This window comes from Rattus norvegicus, chromosome 1 (genome assembly GCF_021556685.1).
Source record: "Rattus norvegicus strain SHRSP/BbbUtx chromosome 1, alternate assembly SHRSP_T2T, whole genome shotgun sequence".
In the NCBI taxonomy this organism is placed as follows: domain Eukaryota; kingdom Metazoa; phylum Chordata; class Mammalia; order Rodentia; family Muridae; genus Rattus; species Rattus norvegicus.
This window is the reverse complement of record NC_141534.1, coordinates 270,297,526-270,314,161: the sequence shown is the minus strand read 5'-3', so window position 1 is coordinate 270,314,161 and position 16,636 is coordinate 270,297,526. Positions and strand designations below refer to the sequence as shown.

At 43.4% G+C, this 16,636-nt stretch overlaps 1 protein-coding gene across 3 annotated transcripts in view; it reads right to left on the bottom strand.

Moving 5' to 3' along the window:
* Atrnl1 (attractin like 1) overlaps positions 1-16,636 on the bottom strand; it is a 543,698-nt gene that overhangs the window by 354,120 nt on the left and 172,942 nt on the right.

Here is a 16,636-nt window from a genome sequence, read left to right as displayed (position 1 = left end):
AAAAGAAATCCTCAGTAAACACAGACAGTGACAAAGGATATAATTTATCTAATTAAGCCAACATCTGAGAAACTGCTGACGCACAAGTCAACAGTTTCCACTTTCAGTTAACTCAAACTATGAAAATATGACCACCAAACACTCACTCCATTCTGAGCAAAACTGAATCAGTAGGCTCCATTCTGAAACATCTTACATCTGAGAAGGCTTGTGTGATCCCCCTGGCTAGCAGTTCCTCTCCATGAGCCCCTCGAGGAGACATTTTAAGTGACATGAGGAATCTATATCATCACCATTTGCCTGTGTGATGTTGCTTAACACTTAAAACACAGAAGACAGACAGACAGACAGACAGACAGACAGACACACACACACACACACACACACACACACACACACACACAATTTTATATGCATAGACTGCCAAAGTCGTCTAGGTTGAGGAGTTCTGTCTAGATCTTAGTTATCTCCATGGAAACTATAGTTTTTCATGTTGCCCTCAGGTTACTAGAGTAATGTTACAACAGTGGTGAGAACTGGCATTCTAACAGAGGTGAGAACTGGCACTTTAACAGGTGACAACTGGCACTTTAACAGGTGACAACTGGCACTTTAAGAGTGGTGAGAACTGGCATTTCAGAGCCTAAAGGTCCATTTTAATTTCAGTGACATCTTATATCCTTAATTTTTTTTTGCACAAAACATATAAGCTTACCATTCCAAAATGAACTCATTCGTAACCTTCAAAACAAATTGCCACCATCTATAAAAAGTACTGAGAGGTCTGCTATTCCCCTAAGCACACCTGCACTTATGTAAAGATGAGGCAGTGAGGCAGGGAGACTGGTACTGAGTTTCTCATCATTCACAAGCATTAACATAAAATGTTTTCTCCTCTGATGTTTCTCTTCCAACGAAATGCAAAACCAAGCAATCTCTTCATCCTTCACACTTAATCTGACATTGATTTGGTCATGTGTTCCCTTAAGGACAGTTACAACAGTAGGTGACAGCCAACATACAGTCACATGTCAGACATGAGCTGAATACCAGAGCCATTTCATTTGTGTCACAGCGGGTGCATGATTAGAATTACTAGAGGAGAGAGAGTGCTGGACCTCTCCTAGAAGATCTGAAATCCCTTCTAATTCAAACTCCTTACTCAAGAGAATCCCTTCTACAGTAAATAAGGATAGGAGAGTACGGAGCCTTTACAACTCCGCTCTCTTCAGAGGAAGAATACAACATTAGAGACTTGATCCAATGGGCCCAACTCTGCTTCCTGTCAGATTAGCAGTGTTAAGAATCATGGAGTTACATCACAGCCTTCGGTGACTCCATCTGGAATCTTAAGAAATGACAGGATCTACAGTTCCTAAGTTCCCTTGGAAGCATCATGGGGCAGCATCCTCAAGGTTGCTTTCTGTCCGTTCCCTTTTGCACGAGGAGAAGCAAACTCTGATCATAGAACTCACTGATCTCTTTAACTTAGCTTTTCCTTAGCATTAAACCAAAGGTTTTAATGGGTAATGTCAAAAGTGTGAGCCTTGCAATTTGATTTCAATACTATTTTTCCATAGGAGGAAAATCAGTTTTGGCTACTTTCTTAGAAGTTTCTTTCTCTACGATTTCATTAAACAGCTCTTGTAAGTGTCCAGAATGGACACTGTGGGAAACAGATACATGGGCTTCCAATAAAGAGAAGAGGAAGGAGAAAGAAAGATGGAGAATGGAGGAGGGAGAGAAGACAGAGGAAAAGGAAAGGGAGAGAAGGGAAGAAAGAGGGAGCAGGGAAAGAGAAGAGAGAAAGGTAAACTATGGGTGTAGTGGGAGAACAGAACCAAGTTCTGGAGGGTTCAACACATCCATGCACTGAGGTTTGAGCTACCGCTATGTATTGTGATGCTAAGCCTGGGCCCCACGGTCTGGCTGCCCCAGAGAGGAGAGAATTCCAAGTGATATTATATAGCTTTGCTCCCCAAGTTATCCGTGATTGGTGAATAAATATTCCTACAGCCAACAGCTGGGAAGAAGAGAGACAGGTGGAGCATTGGGTTCCTGGGCTTGGGTGTCAGAGGAGACCAAGGGAAAGGAAGGTGGGAGAGAAGGAGTCAAGAAAGTCTGGCCCTAAGGGCTGACCAACTGGAGTTAAGAACAGCCCAAATGAAACAGTAATGAGTCGGGTGATCGATAGGAAATAGATTTTAATGATGTAGAGGGTAGACATCTGCCCAGTTCTAGTACTGATAAAGACTTATTATAAACATAAAAGTTATGAGTCTTTTATCTGGGAACTGAACAGTCAAAGGTACAGTAGAAACCCCAGACTGGGATTAAATATTTTATATAACATCTATGTAATGAATATAGTAACAAATAATTTTACAAAAAGTGCACAAAACAGAGATTAAAATTAGAAACATAGGGAGTAATATTGCAATAATGTGATCATAACCTTTATAGAATAACCATTTTTACAGAATCCTTAACATGAAAACTTTGTACAATCACTTTGGAAATCAATTTGGATGTTTCTCAGAAAATTGGGAATAGTTTTACCTCAAGACCCAGCGATACCCCCACTCCTGGGCATGTACCCAAAAGATGCCCCACTATACCACAGGGACACTTGCTCAACTGTAGTCATAGCAGCTTTACTCATAATAGCCAGGAAATGGAAACAACCTCAACAGAAGAATGGATTAAAAAAATGTGGTATATCTACACAATGGAGTACTATTCAGCTATCTAAAAAACAAACAAACAAACAAAAACAGCAACAACAACAAAAAACAGGGACATCATGAAATCTCCAGGCAAAGGGATAGGATTTGAGAATATCATCCTGAGTGAGGTAACCCAGAGCCAGAAAGATACATATGGTATGTACTCATAAGTAGACATTAGCCATAAAGTGCAGAACAACAATTCTACAATCTACAGGCCCAAAGAAACAGGAAATAAGGAGGACCCAAGGGAGGATGTGTGAGTCTCACTCAGAAGGGGAAACTGGAAGGACTGAGTGGCAGTATCATCTGGATCAGGGCCTCAACACTACTGACACTGCAGCCCTTTCCCCAGTCCTCAGGTGGTGCTGAGCCCCACCCATAAGCTACATTGGTTGCCGCTTCATAGCTCTAACTTTGCTACTGTTGTGGGTTGAAATGTAAACATCTGGTGTGCAGGATATGTGATATACAGCCCCTTGTAGGGTTGGGACCCACAGGTTGAGAAGCACTGGTCTAGAGCCGGCTGGAATATTTGGGGGGGAGGGGTGCAGAACACAGGGTGACATGAACCTGCACTGCAGCCAGTTATGGGGGATGACAACACAGCTCTGCCCTAACAAAAGAGAAAGAATCTTCCCGCCCATTGATAGATTTCACCTTAACCGAGCACAAGTACTAATATAAAATATGAAAAAGTTAGTTGGTGTGCATTATTATTGTACTTTACTAGAAAACCTTGGAAACTAGGGCAGTATTAAAATACAGGGCTTTTTTATATTTTAAAAATAATTTTCCTTATTAACTGATATCCCAAAGCATACCTCTCAGTCAATTCTCTAACACATGAGGATTTTATTCTCACCAACTGAAGTGTTAACAATGTAACCAATTCAAAAAGGGCAACGTCAAAGGATTTGGTTTTGTCAGTTTATCCATCTACAAAGAATTGAGGACGGAAGAAAAGCCTGTGGGTGAACGGGGCAAACAGAACACTAATTGCAAAAATGCTCAGCGCACTGGCTTGCAGGGCAGGGTAACTGCAGGCCGAGAATCCAATCTGAAAGGTGGCTGCTCCCAGACCCTGGCTTTTTAAAGTGCTGAGCTGCTCCAACGCGTAGTAAACTTTACAACTGACCTCACCTAGTGCGGACAAAACGCAGGTGCACTAAAAGCACTGCATAAAATTACCTTCGGCCCAGGCGCATGAGGCTGATATAAAACTGAACGCCTTTTTACATGCGAGTTCCAGAACCCAGCTATCTCATTACACATAAAAACATTTCAATTCAAAACTGGTGGGTAGACCTAATTATTTCTGGTGCCGAGCATTGTCAGTAAGGGACAACTGCCCCGCACACTTAAGACATACTCTCCGAAAGGTAACTTCCAATACAAGCATGGAGAGCCTAAGCTGGCATTGAGCATGGATCTTAACTGCACTCCCCAGTAAGAGCTTACTATGTAAGGGACAGGAGGCCAGAAGGGTCTCATCAGTCCTCCCTCACTGAGGCAGAGAACTCACAGGCAGTGAGGCTCCTTGGGAGAAGGGGCCACAAAGCCTTGCACCTCCCTGAGCTGAAAGTGTTGATGGTGATGGGGAGACTTCTCGCATACATAACCCCAAATAAATTCACTGAGTCACCAAGGTGTAATTGGAGGGACAGTGACTCTGCCTGTCACTGCTGCCCTATCCAGGCTTAGAGGACATTTGTTCTCATCTCCCTCCGAATAGTAGTGTAACAGCCCTGGGGGAATGTGTAACTGCCTTCCATAGAGAAGGGCCCAATAGGACAAGGTCATTGTCCATCCTAGTTTGCTGCCATTGATGAAAACCATCACTGAAAGCAACTTGGCGAAGAGAGGGTTTGCTTGACTCCTGGTTACAGTCCAGCATCGGGTGAGGCAAGGCAGGAACCCTGAGGTGGGAACTGAAGCAGAGAGTGGAGAAAAACAGGACCTGCTGGCTTCCTCCTCAAGCTCTCTTATATAACCCAGGCCTACCCACCCGCCTTGGGATGGAGACACGGAGGCAAGCTATGCCTTCCTCCCTCCCGTATCAATTAGTAATTAAGAAAATGCTCAAAGAGGAGGCCTCAGTCATCAAGGAAATGCCAGTCAAAATGACCGTGAGATTCCACCTCACACCAGTCAGAATGGCGAAGATCAAAAACTCAGGTAACAACAGATGCTGGTGAGGACATAGAGAAAGAGGAACACTCCTCTATTGCTGGTAGGATTGCAAGCTGGTACAACCACTCTGGAAATCAGTCTGGAGGTTCCTCAGAAGATTGGAAATAGTTCTACCTGAAGGTCCACCTATACCACTCCTGGGCATATACCCAAAAGATGACCTATCATACCACAAGGATACATGGTCCACTATGTTCATAGCAGCCTTATTTATAATAGCCAGAGCTGGAAACAACCCAGATGTCCCTCAACTGAAGAATGGATACAGAAAATTTGATTCATTTACATGATGGAGTACTATTCAGCTAAAAAAAAAACAAAAACAAAAACAAGGGCATCCTGAATTTTTAAGCAAATGGACAGAACTAGAAAATATCATTCTGAGCAAGGTAACCCAGTCCCAAAAGGACATACATGGTATGTACTCACTGATAAGTGGATACTAGTCAAAAAGTACAGAGATCCCCACACAGCTCACAGAACATACGAAGTATAATAAGAAGGAAGGCCCAGGTAAGGATGCTTCAATCCCACTTAGAAGAGGAATAATCATGGAAGGCAGAGGGAGAGAGGGCTGTGTGTAGGAGAGCGGAGACATGGTAAGTTATAAGGCAGCCAGGAGAGACGCCCAGAGGGCCAGGAGAATGAATGGAAATATGAAGTTGCAAGGGGTGGAGAGGGAACCTCTAGCAAGTTCCAGAGACCTGAAACATGAGAGTTACCAAGACTCAATGGCCAAAATGCCCAGCAGTGACCACCTCCAGTAGGTAGACAGAACCCTCAGAGGAGGAATGCCTCTACCCACCCACCTTCAAAAATTTTGATCCAGAATGGTTCCGGTCTGAAACAAATGCAGGGGAAAAAGGAGCAGAGACTGAAGGAGAGGCCATCTAGAGACCTGCCCAACTAGGGATCCTTCCCATGCTCAGGCACCAACCCCTGACACTATTACTGCCATGTTGTGCTTGCAGACGGGAGCCTAGCATGGCTGTCCTGAGAGGCTCTACCCACAGCTGACTGAGACAGATGCAGATATTCACAGCCAAGCATTGGGAAGGGGTCAGGGACCCCTGTGGAAGAGTTAGGGAAAGGACTGAAGGAGCTGAGGGGGATGACAACCCCACAGAAAGAACAACAGTAACCACTAACCCAGACCCCTCAGAGCTCCCAGAGACTCAGCCACCAACCAAAGAACACACAAGGGCTACCTCTGTGGCCCCGGCACATATGTACAGAGGACGGCCTTGTCTGGCCTCCATGGGAGAGGGTGCAGCTCATCCGGTAGAGACTCGATGCCCCAGGGAAGGGGGATGCTGGGGGTGGGGTTGAGGTGGGATGAGGTACCCTCTCAGAGGCAAAGGGAGAGGGTGAAGAACTCTGGCGGAGGGGTGAGAGACTGGGAAAGGGGCAACATTTGGAATATAAATATATAAAATAATTTAATTTTAAAAATTAACAAAAAGTAGAGAGAGGAGGCCCCACGCCAATGTGACGGAGCAAGTCCTCAGCTGAGGCGGACTCTTCCCAGGTAAGTTTAGGTCTGCGTCAAGGTGACAGAAATTAATCAGCATAGTGTTCTCCGAAGAAAAGAAACCAGACACACCCTCCTGGCTTTACATAGTATGGAAGAGAGCCACAAGTTAAGAAGCAGAAACCATCTATGTAATCCTTGGAGGTAGGGCCTCATAAAAAGCCAAAGTGCCGGCATCTGGCCTGTTAGCTCTCAGATCTGACTCGGCACGTCTCTACCCTTCAAGATATCCAGACTTGTGTTTTATTATGGTAGATGAGGTCCAAATGTTCTGATCTAGGAGACAGACAGACAGACAGACAGACATACATACATATGAAAAGTATGTCTGGAATATACATGTTACTGTAAATCAACTGGGGCATTTTTACCTCTTAAAAATAAAACCCAGTGGTAGAGCGCTTACCTAGGAAGCGCAAGGCCCTGGATTCGGTCCCCAGCTCCGAAAAAAAGAACCAAAAAATAAATAAATAAATAAATAAATAAAACCCAACCCCACGGCACCTCAGCTCACACAATGGTAGATGTACCCACCGCTTGTCAATCATTAAAGGGGTACGAAGTAGCTTTGGTCTGCCGTGAGGCTAATGAGGGATCAATCTCATTCAAATCAAGTGGCTGCTGGGTAGCCACGTTGACAGTTAAATGAAGATTGGGCAAGAGTCTGGAAAACCCAGTAAATATATCACTTATTTAAAATTCGTGAAGAAATGCAGCTAAATTAATCTCCCAGAAAATAAGATAATTTACACATCTATAGAGCATTTTGGAAAAATCAGTACCCTGAGCCTTGCCTGGCAGCAGAGTAGGAAGGGAGGCTGACTGGGAAGGAAAGTCTTCCTGATAGGCCTTGACTGCCTTAATCTGATAATTCCTACTCAATCAGGGACAGAAGTGGCAAAGGTCAAGGCATGCGGTGTTTCCTCACACTGAGTTGAAACTCACATCACAGAAACCAGGCAGTCGGGTAAACACTTGCGTGACATAGGAATCCTTTGGATGTTTTAACACAAGTGCATGCTATTTTACAAAGCTTCAGCAGGATAAGGAACGAAAAGCAGACAGCAATCAGATTATCGGACAATATGTGCACGTAACCACCGACCACGCAAAGAAAGAGTGAGCCCACTCTCACCCCCTAAAATCACACCGACGTAGTGATTCAACACCACCGGTTAGTTTGCCTGTTTCTGAACTTTACACGAAGGATATCCCAAAGCGTTTCTCCTCTGGTTTCAGCTTCTGTCAGGTTAACCCGTCAATGTCATCATTGTTCCTTTTTCACGGGTCCACATTATTATATAACATGATCCTGTTCTTCCAAGCTGCTCCATTTGAGCATGTGGGGTATTTCCAGTTGAGGCATACTACGTAAGGTATCACTTTTCTCATCCGTGAGAAACAGAGCCATCCCAATAAAGCACTCAACGTTGAGAGTTGAGGACATGGGGAACGTTAAGAAGGGTCCCTTCAGTCAGAGCCACCTGTATGCCCCTCAGTTCCCTCTCAGGCATCTCTCTGCTACTACATCAGCCTCACGGGGCTTGTCTGTGCCCTGTGGATAATATTACTAGCCTCAATTACATCTCGGTCCAGCTACCCATGTGCTGTGTGCTGCACCTGGAGCGTTTGTGACAGGCAAGGGGTCCCTGCCTGTTTAGTCTGAAATGGAGCAGAATTTTATCCCCATCCACATGCCCTGGGTCACATGTGGAAGTCAGAAGAGAATTGGAGGAGTTGCCGTTCTCCTTCTCTTGAGAGGACCTGAGCTGGGAACAGAACTTAGCACACTTACTCGCTGAGGCAGCTCACTGCCCCCAGCAGTCTCAACTACAGGCATCTAATACTGAGAGTGAGGAAACAGTCCACCACAGAAAAGAGCCATTGTGCAACCAACCGGTTATCCAAGAGCAAATGGTCAGCCCTGAAAACATCCATACGAGTAGCACTGTGTGGTCTGGGCAGGCTGTATTCAGATATGGGTATGCACATACAATTAATTACATATGCAACAACAAACAGGGAAAGAGGCTATGGATTTGAGCATGGAAAGTGTACACGGGAGAACTTGGAGGGAAAAATGGGAGGGGAAATTATATAATTACATTATGATCTCAAAAATGTCATAAACAGTCATAAAGTAAGCCCTTAAACATTAAATAAAATAAAAAGTGAGAGAGGATGTTCCCACTGACTCTGACCTCCCTTAAGATCTGGGGGATGTGTCCACTCTGGGTGGTGCTAACCACATTCACATGCTGAGCCATGGTAATCACAGCCGTGTGCTGGGAGACAGTAGCCACTGCCATGTGCTGGGCAATGGTAACACGTCCATGTTGGGGAACTCACTATGCTAAGGCCAGGAAAGACTCCAGGGAACACTGGAACCCTCCAGCCAGTGCATGCTTCCCCTCTGCGCTTCTGCTGCCCTTGAATAGTATAATTTACAGCCATCTGCGCATGGTAATGGATTTTACACTGAAGTTTGGTGGGGGTGGCTAGATGTACTCAGAGGGGTTTCCTGAGTGCAGAACCTTATATGTATTGAAAGCACAGTTCTTTTTGACAAGTCATGCTATAATAATCTGAAAATTACAAGTGAAATAATGAGCTTTAGCTAAATTTCTGTTGGATGACAACAACAAACAAGGCTGACAAGAAATATAACTCTAAATATGCAAAATAAAAAGACAAAATCCTTAGAAAGCTTGATTTGGAAGTCTTTCGTTCCAACACTAAAAATGAAATTAATAAAAAAACTTACTTTGAATTTCATAAAAATAAAAATGTTTTAAATCTATCAATGGTACTCCTGAAAGAATAAAAGACAATCCAAAGACTGAGATCTCTGCAGATAATATGTCCAGCAAAGATTAAACTTCAAATATATAATGTATGCACTGAAAATTCAACAATACAAAAATGAAAGTTAATGAACAAAAGATGCGTAATGGATCTGAAAAGCGCTTCCTCAAAGAAGACCGAAGTGTAGCTGGTAAGAAGGAAGATTACAGTGTCACCAACTGTGTCACCTATAGGGAAAGGCACGAACATTAGAACCACCATCACTGAACACTAAACTAAAGACCTCACCGGGCCACGCCTGGAGGAGATGCGGGGCACCTCCTACTTGGCAGTTTTGTGAGAACGGATGCTGTCACTCTGAAGTGGCATCCAGTACTGTGAAGAAGAATGTCCAGGTAACCTTCCCCCTACAATTCTACTTCTAAGAACTTATCCTAGAGAAATAAAAACTGGAGTTCACATTAAACACAAAGAAAATATGTTGTTCCTTGACACGGTATTCTTAATTGCCAAAAGGTATAACTTCCATCTCTCATGGGACATCAAGCTGACACGTCCAAAAGCAAAACACTAACCTCACAATGCAAAGGTCTGGCTACTGACACAAACACAGAGCACGCGGATAATAGGCTGAGGAAAGAACACAGGAAAACAGCAGCAAGGGGCTGCGACAGTGACACACGCAGTGACATGGGCAGGGACACTGGCAGGCACCAGGCATTCTCAGAACAAGGCTGTATATGGAGCAGCAGTTCAGTGATGGAGCCTCTGGGGTTTGAGACCAAAATTGGAAATTACAGGAGTTCCTATGACTACACCAGGAAGTGAATCTTACTGCACATAACCTAAAATGAAAGCAAATAAAGAAGCAATGGGGGAGAAAAACAGCACAGGCGACAAACACCCTCCTTACACACCTAGTGCACACATAACAAACGCCCTCCTCACACTACATAGTCCACACACAAAACCAACTGCAACTGGGGCAGACAACATGATAGGCAAACTATCAGCTGGACCAGGTCGCAGAGAGGGCTGAGCCCCCATCTCAATCATAAATGGGAAGGGACGTTTCAAATAATCAGGTTACATAATTTAATTCATGCTTTACAAACAGGACTTGGGGCCCTTTTGGATACAATGCAAAAAAGGAAGGTAAAATAAGCGTTGGTGGGCTTGGGGTGGAGTTAAGGAGGAAAGGACGCTCAGCTGCTTTGTAAGCAGTGGACTGAGGCAGGCAGTGAGGCACGCGGTGAGGCACGCAGTGAGATGTGCAGTGAGGCACACAGTAGGCACGCAGCAAGACATGCAGTGAGACACGGAATGACACAGTTCCTGACAGCTAGAGACCCAGAGAATACCGGAAGGGAGGCTGTCTGCCAGGACAGCAGGTTCCCTCCAGGACAGGCTGCCTTGTGGGTATTAGGTGGCATTAAAGGGTAAGTCTGAAGTAACTGACAGGACTCTCTGAGGTCTGTTTTAACCATTAGTGCTCTCACCTCAGCACCATGGATCAGCTGTGAAATGTCGGTGTAATGCACCGCAAACTGCCCAGCCACCGGTTTATGCCGTCACATTAACTACCCTAATTCACAAGCGCCAACAGGGAATACACATCTATTTTCTTCCACAAGGAAACCAGGGAGAAAATTCTGGGACCAATTTCCAATACGATAAGCATTGCTTTTGGATTCTGCCTGGAGCCCCGGAGCCCCAGGTCTTGTTTCCATTCACAGAAGAATCATCTGAGCTCACTGAGTTCACTGTCGAGACGGGGGCACCTGTCCACCTGTCTGTCCTTCACAGTGGTTTACCCTTGCTCTGTTTGGTCTTGAAGTTTGGAGTGAGTGGTTTTGAATCATGTCAATTCTTCTGGGTCATGCCAAGGACAGTGTTTACTACTGACTTTGGGTTACTTCTTGTCCATTGGGGATGCACATTAGTACGTTATGTTAGTCTATTTAAAAACCCTACTGACAGCAAGGTCATGTGCCTCTCCCTCAGATCCTGGTGACCACATTAACTGTGTGCTCCCCTCCGCAGGTAGCTTCGCTGTGTTTGTTTTTCTAATACTTGAGGGTTTTATACTTTGCTTTTGAATCCTTTAGATTCTTCTTAAATTAGACACTTAAAATATCAATCTACATCTCTTGACGCTCTGCACAACTTGTGGTGGTGAAGTCACAGGTTAAATACAAGTCTTAGACATTCCTCATCCTTGCTAGTAAGATAGCAGGACAGCTCCTCCAGAAATCATTTGGAATGATTTGTAATAAGCAGCTCTGATTACAAACTGGAGTTTGTAAAATTGTGAACTAATGTTTATCATGACACTATTCAAAGTAGTTATAATGGGGAGACTGAAATATCTATTGAAGATCTAACGGAGAGACAATACAGTGAGATGAAATATTGCTGAGCTGGCAGCTCATAACCCCACTCTAACCCTATCCTCTGAGAATTCCAAGGAAACTTGGTAGACTAAGTCAGAAGCCTGGCCTATAGAACACCTCAGGATGGGAAAATAAACTTCGAGTCAGAACTGCACTGTGTTTAGAGAGGTAGAAGTCTGAGCCACCATCAGGAGAGTGAACCCCAAGGGTACAAGAGGTACTGTGCACTTCTACTGGAAAAGGAACCCCCACCCCCAGAGGTACAAATGGCTTCTGCTGCTACCTAGGAAGGAGTTTCCAGAAATCACTTTAGGCATTTAGACAGGTCACCAACTGTGAACCAGGAAATGCAATATATCACATTCATCACATGACCATCTCAAGAGATGCAGAGAGGCCTCTACAGAAGCCCAACAGAGCTGCCTTCCTCCTCTGTGGAGCCCATCAGTCTGGTGGTACAAAAGTACTCCCCTGCCCCCTCCCAGGTTTCCTTTATGGGAGGTTCCCCTAAAATATTTGGATATTCAAATTGTATGCTGGCTTCTCCTCCTCAGAGGATTTGTGGTTTGAGAAAGTGAGAGGTGACACAGGGAAGGCGACAGTGGGGAGGGTGACGGACTTGGAATGGACCCACTCACTGCCTTGTGGGTTAAAACACCACCATCCATATCAGCAAATACGGTGCAGTGTTTTCTAGCAAAAGGCTAAAATGGCTAATGATATCACTACTAACTGCTTGAAAAGAGTTTCAATAAAGGAAATCCTGCCGGAGCGCCAGTAGTTTATGTATTTCTTTCTTTTTTTTTTTCTTTTTTTTTTCCGGAGCTGGGGATGGAACCCAGGGCCTTGCACTTGCTAGGCAAGCGCTCTACCACTGAGCTAAATCCCCAACCCCTTATGTATTTCTTAAAAGGGGGGAAAACACTTTCAAAAGAATACAGTAAGTGGTTACAGTTACATAGTACTGATGCCTTCCCTGGGATATGGAAAGAGAGAAGGCAAAGACTAGTGGTCAAGGCGATGTAAGAGCCCGAGCATGGGTGAGCATCCCACAGTGGACACATCCATATTCAGGATGAGTCTTCCTACAGCAAAGAACAGTAACTGAGGTAATCCCTCACAGTTAGGACTTGAGACAAATCTAATCTAAACAATGTTTCTTTGAGAATTCTTCTAGAACACTCAATATTGGGTCAATTTGACAATTAAATTAACACATAGGTTACATAGGGTATATACAGGGTATACAAGATATACCAGTTAGGGTTAATACAGCTGTGAGGAAACACCATGCTCAAAAGCAACTTGGATAAGCTATGGTTTACTTCACTTAAAGTTCCATATGATCGTCCACCATCAAAGGCAGTGAGGGCAGGACCTCCATCAGGGGAAGGAACCTGGATGCAGCTGCTGATGCAGAGGCCATGGAGGAGTGCTGCTTGTTGGCTTGCTCTCCATGGCTTGCCCAGTATGCTTTCTTACAGAACCCAGGGTCACCAGACCAGGGATGACTCCCACAATGGGCTGGGCCCTCCCCATCAGTCACAAATTAAAAAAATGTCTTATATCTGGATCTTACAGAAGCATTTTTTCAACTGATGTTCTATGGTTCGTAGGAGGCCAACTGTGTCTATGAACTCATCTACTAGTAACTTCCCTCGTTTAAGAGTAGTCCAACTACAACATATAAAAGTTGAGTAGTTGAGTAACTGCTAAATCACACCCTAGCATACACGGTAAAATACATCAAGTAGGAAAAAACAGCGACAGTGCTATAACCTGGTTCAGACAGTAGCTACACCCAGTGGACAATGAGAATCTGCAGTACCAATCACAATGTCCCCGCCATATTTCCTTGTTTCCTAAAGTAATCCACACTTTTCCAGTTGAGAAACATTTGCTATTCCATTGTACATAAGAGAGAAAAAATATTGTAAAAAGAATTCCTCTCACCTCTATAATTTACTAACATGTTTATCACATACCACAACAGCAATGAGATAAATCCTTAGCTCTCACAAATAAGAAAAGACCTAGATATTAAGAAGCTGGGTGACCTACTTAAGATGGCACAAAGAACTAAGCTCGGAGCCAAGCCACGTCTATAAATGACTTCCCTAGTGCTGGCCCAATTGTGTTTGCCACCAGAAGTCCCCAGAATAAGGAGGTAAAACCATTATCATACGGTATTTGAGCCATGGCCCCAGAGGATGACTAAGCTGAAGTTGGCTCACTCTCTCTCATGCTGACCCAGTAACTGGGTTAGCAACAGCAACAGAGGCAGACGGAGAATTTCATGAACATTAATTTCTTTAAAATTTAGTGGTAGCCTTCTAAAAGGGTAAATTAATACACTTCCAAAGAGTTTGTCCATGTATTAGCCTAACAATGAGATGATTTTAAATTGTCTGATTTACATTTCACTACTAGAAAAATTTAAATGACAAAGAGCCTGTCAAAAATATTTGATCTCGCATAATGATTAGAATATTTTAATTCACTTTGCCTATAATGGTAACCTAAAGAAGAGAATCATCTCTAATAAATGATTCACACTGAACGAGCTTTCTTTTGCTTAATAAAGAAGCTGCTGAACTGAAATATATGCACAAAAGCAGAAGCTCCCAGCATCTAATATTTAAATAATTTACATGTACATTCACCTGTGAATTCTCACACATAATTTAACATTATAGCATATGTCAATCCACCCTATTTTGCATCAAGTGTTTTTATTTTAATGCATCAAATGATGCTCGTTCAATTGTAACTTCCAGTGTTTTCTAAAAATACATGGAATCTCTGTTATTATCCTTAAATTTCGTTGTAGTCCACAGAACAAAATCACAAAACATACACATTTTACAGTGCTTCTTCACGTTTCACCTTTAAGAGAAACATGTGAAGTATGAATAACTTTACTGCAGACATGGCGAGTACATAGGCTGACAGCATTTAGTGTTGAACATTACGGTTACCACACACAGAGACACATAGACAACATGCCTATTCACAGAGCACAGTGACCATCATGACAATGGATACAGGAAGACAGATTTCAGCTCAGCTATAAAGAACGGTTAGTTAATGGGTGACAGGAAATTCCATCACCAGAGAAGCGGAGTTCCAGTTAGTGAATGTGCTCAGGCATGAGCTCGCTCAAAAACTGGGAAAATTAGGTCACAGATCCATTCATCCCACAGATGCTTTTCTGGCTCACCGCCACCCTCTGCATTTCCGAGTGGCTCTTGGCTCCTTTAGCTTCAGAGCAAGCCGGCTGCACACATGCAAGGGTGTCACATGCACATAGACTGAAAAGTTCACTAGCCGTAACATAAAAGTATGTTTAGACTCCAGTGAAGAGGACACAGGACGCTAGGAATTATATAAAAACCTGAACAAGAGGCCAATGAGGGAATGATGATCTGGCATTCGGAAACAGGGATGACGTACCGCATTCCAAAAGCCAAGGCTTCTTGATGGCCAAGTCAACCCAAACCAGCGGGTGGGCAGAGCAAGATTCATGCCACACTCTGTTCTGAAGCTATGGGCAGCAGTGTGGGCTGCTCTTATATAAGAAGAGCCAAGAGGACACCACTGGGCTGGACACACCCAAGACAACGTTTACAATAACTTAGCTGGGATCCCACAGCATGGCCTAAGTGGAACGCCATCTTCCCCAAGCTATCTCTTCATTCACAATCATGAGAATGAAAACAAAATTGCCTGCTGGTTGTGATGTCTCTGACAATTATGAGCACTAATCTCTCATAATGAAACACATTTCAATTAGTGTGGCAAAGACTCTGAGAAATACGTCAGTGAAAACACGGTCAATCCGCAGTTGTCCGTGTAACATTGTAATACACAGCATTTTCCGGAGTAGCTTACCTTTGGGATTATTTTTATCTTAAGAACTTACTTAATATATCACTTAACTACGGATTTGGGAACTTAACTCTGTTCAAAGTCACTTGTATTTCTAGATCAGAAACTCGTTCAAAGAAGAAATGTTTTCTTAGTCAACACACATTTTGGCACATCACCAAGCACTCATGGTATTAGTCAATAATTGAATTTAATTGATTCAATCTAGAAGGTTTAAGTAATCCATGGGGTATGATTGCTATTAATTTCATTAACTAAAATAGTTTTTAATATTTTTGTGAAAGAAGAATGCAAACTGAGCTCTCTTTCTACTGAGTTCACTGGGCACAAAGCAGTATCACAGGTCTGACACAACTGCACAGTGGGGTAACCCACTACTCAGTGGACATACATAACATGCACTCAAGAAATGCAATAGTAAGATAAGCGACTGACAAATGATCTGACAGACTATATATACACAAGACACACATACAACATACACAGACACACAAACATGCACACAGACATACAGATACACACAGAGGCATAAACAGACACTCACAGAGACACACACAACATGCACACACACATGTGCATACATACACAGACACACACAGAGATACAAACACACACAGTCATACACAAATACAGACACACACACGCATACATGTACACAGACACATACAAACATGCACATGCAGAACAGACACACACAGAGACACATGTAAACACAAACAAATATACTCAGACACAAACATACATACACCTACACTCAGACACAAACATGCATACACAGACATAGGCACATGCACACACACAGACACACACATACAGAGAGAGAGAGACACATAAACATGCAAAACACAGAGACACACATATGCATACACAAACATACACAGTCACACACAGAGACACATGAGTATGCACACAAACACACATACATGTACACAAAGACATGCACACACAGAAACACACATGTGCACACAAATACAGACATACACACATACATGTACACACACAGACATATAGTCACACATACACAGACATGTACACACACACACAGAGACATATACACATACACACAGACACACACACAGAAACACATACACACAGACATA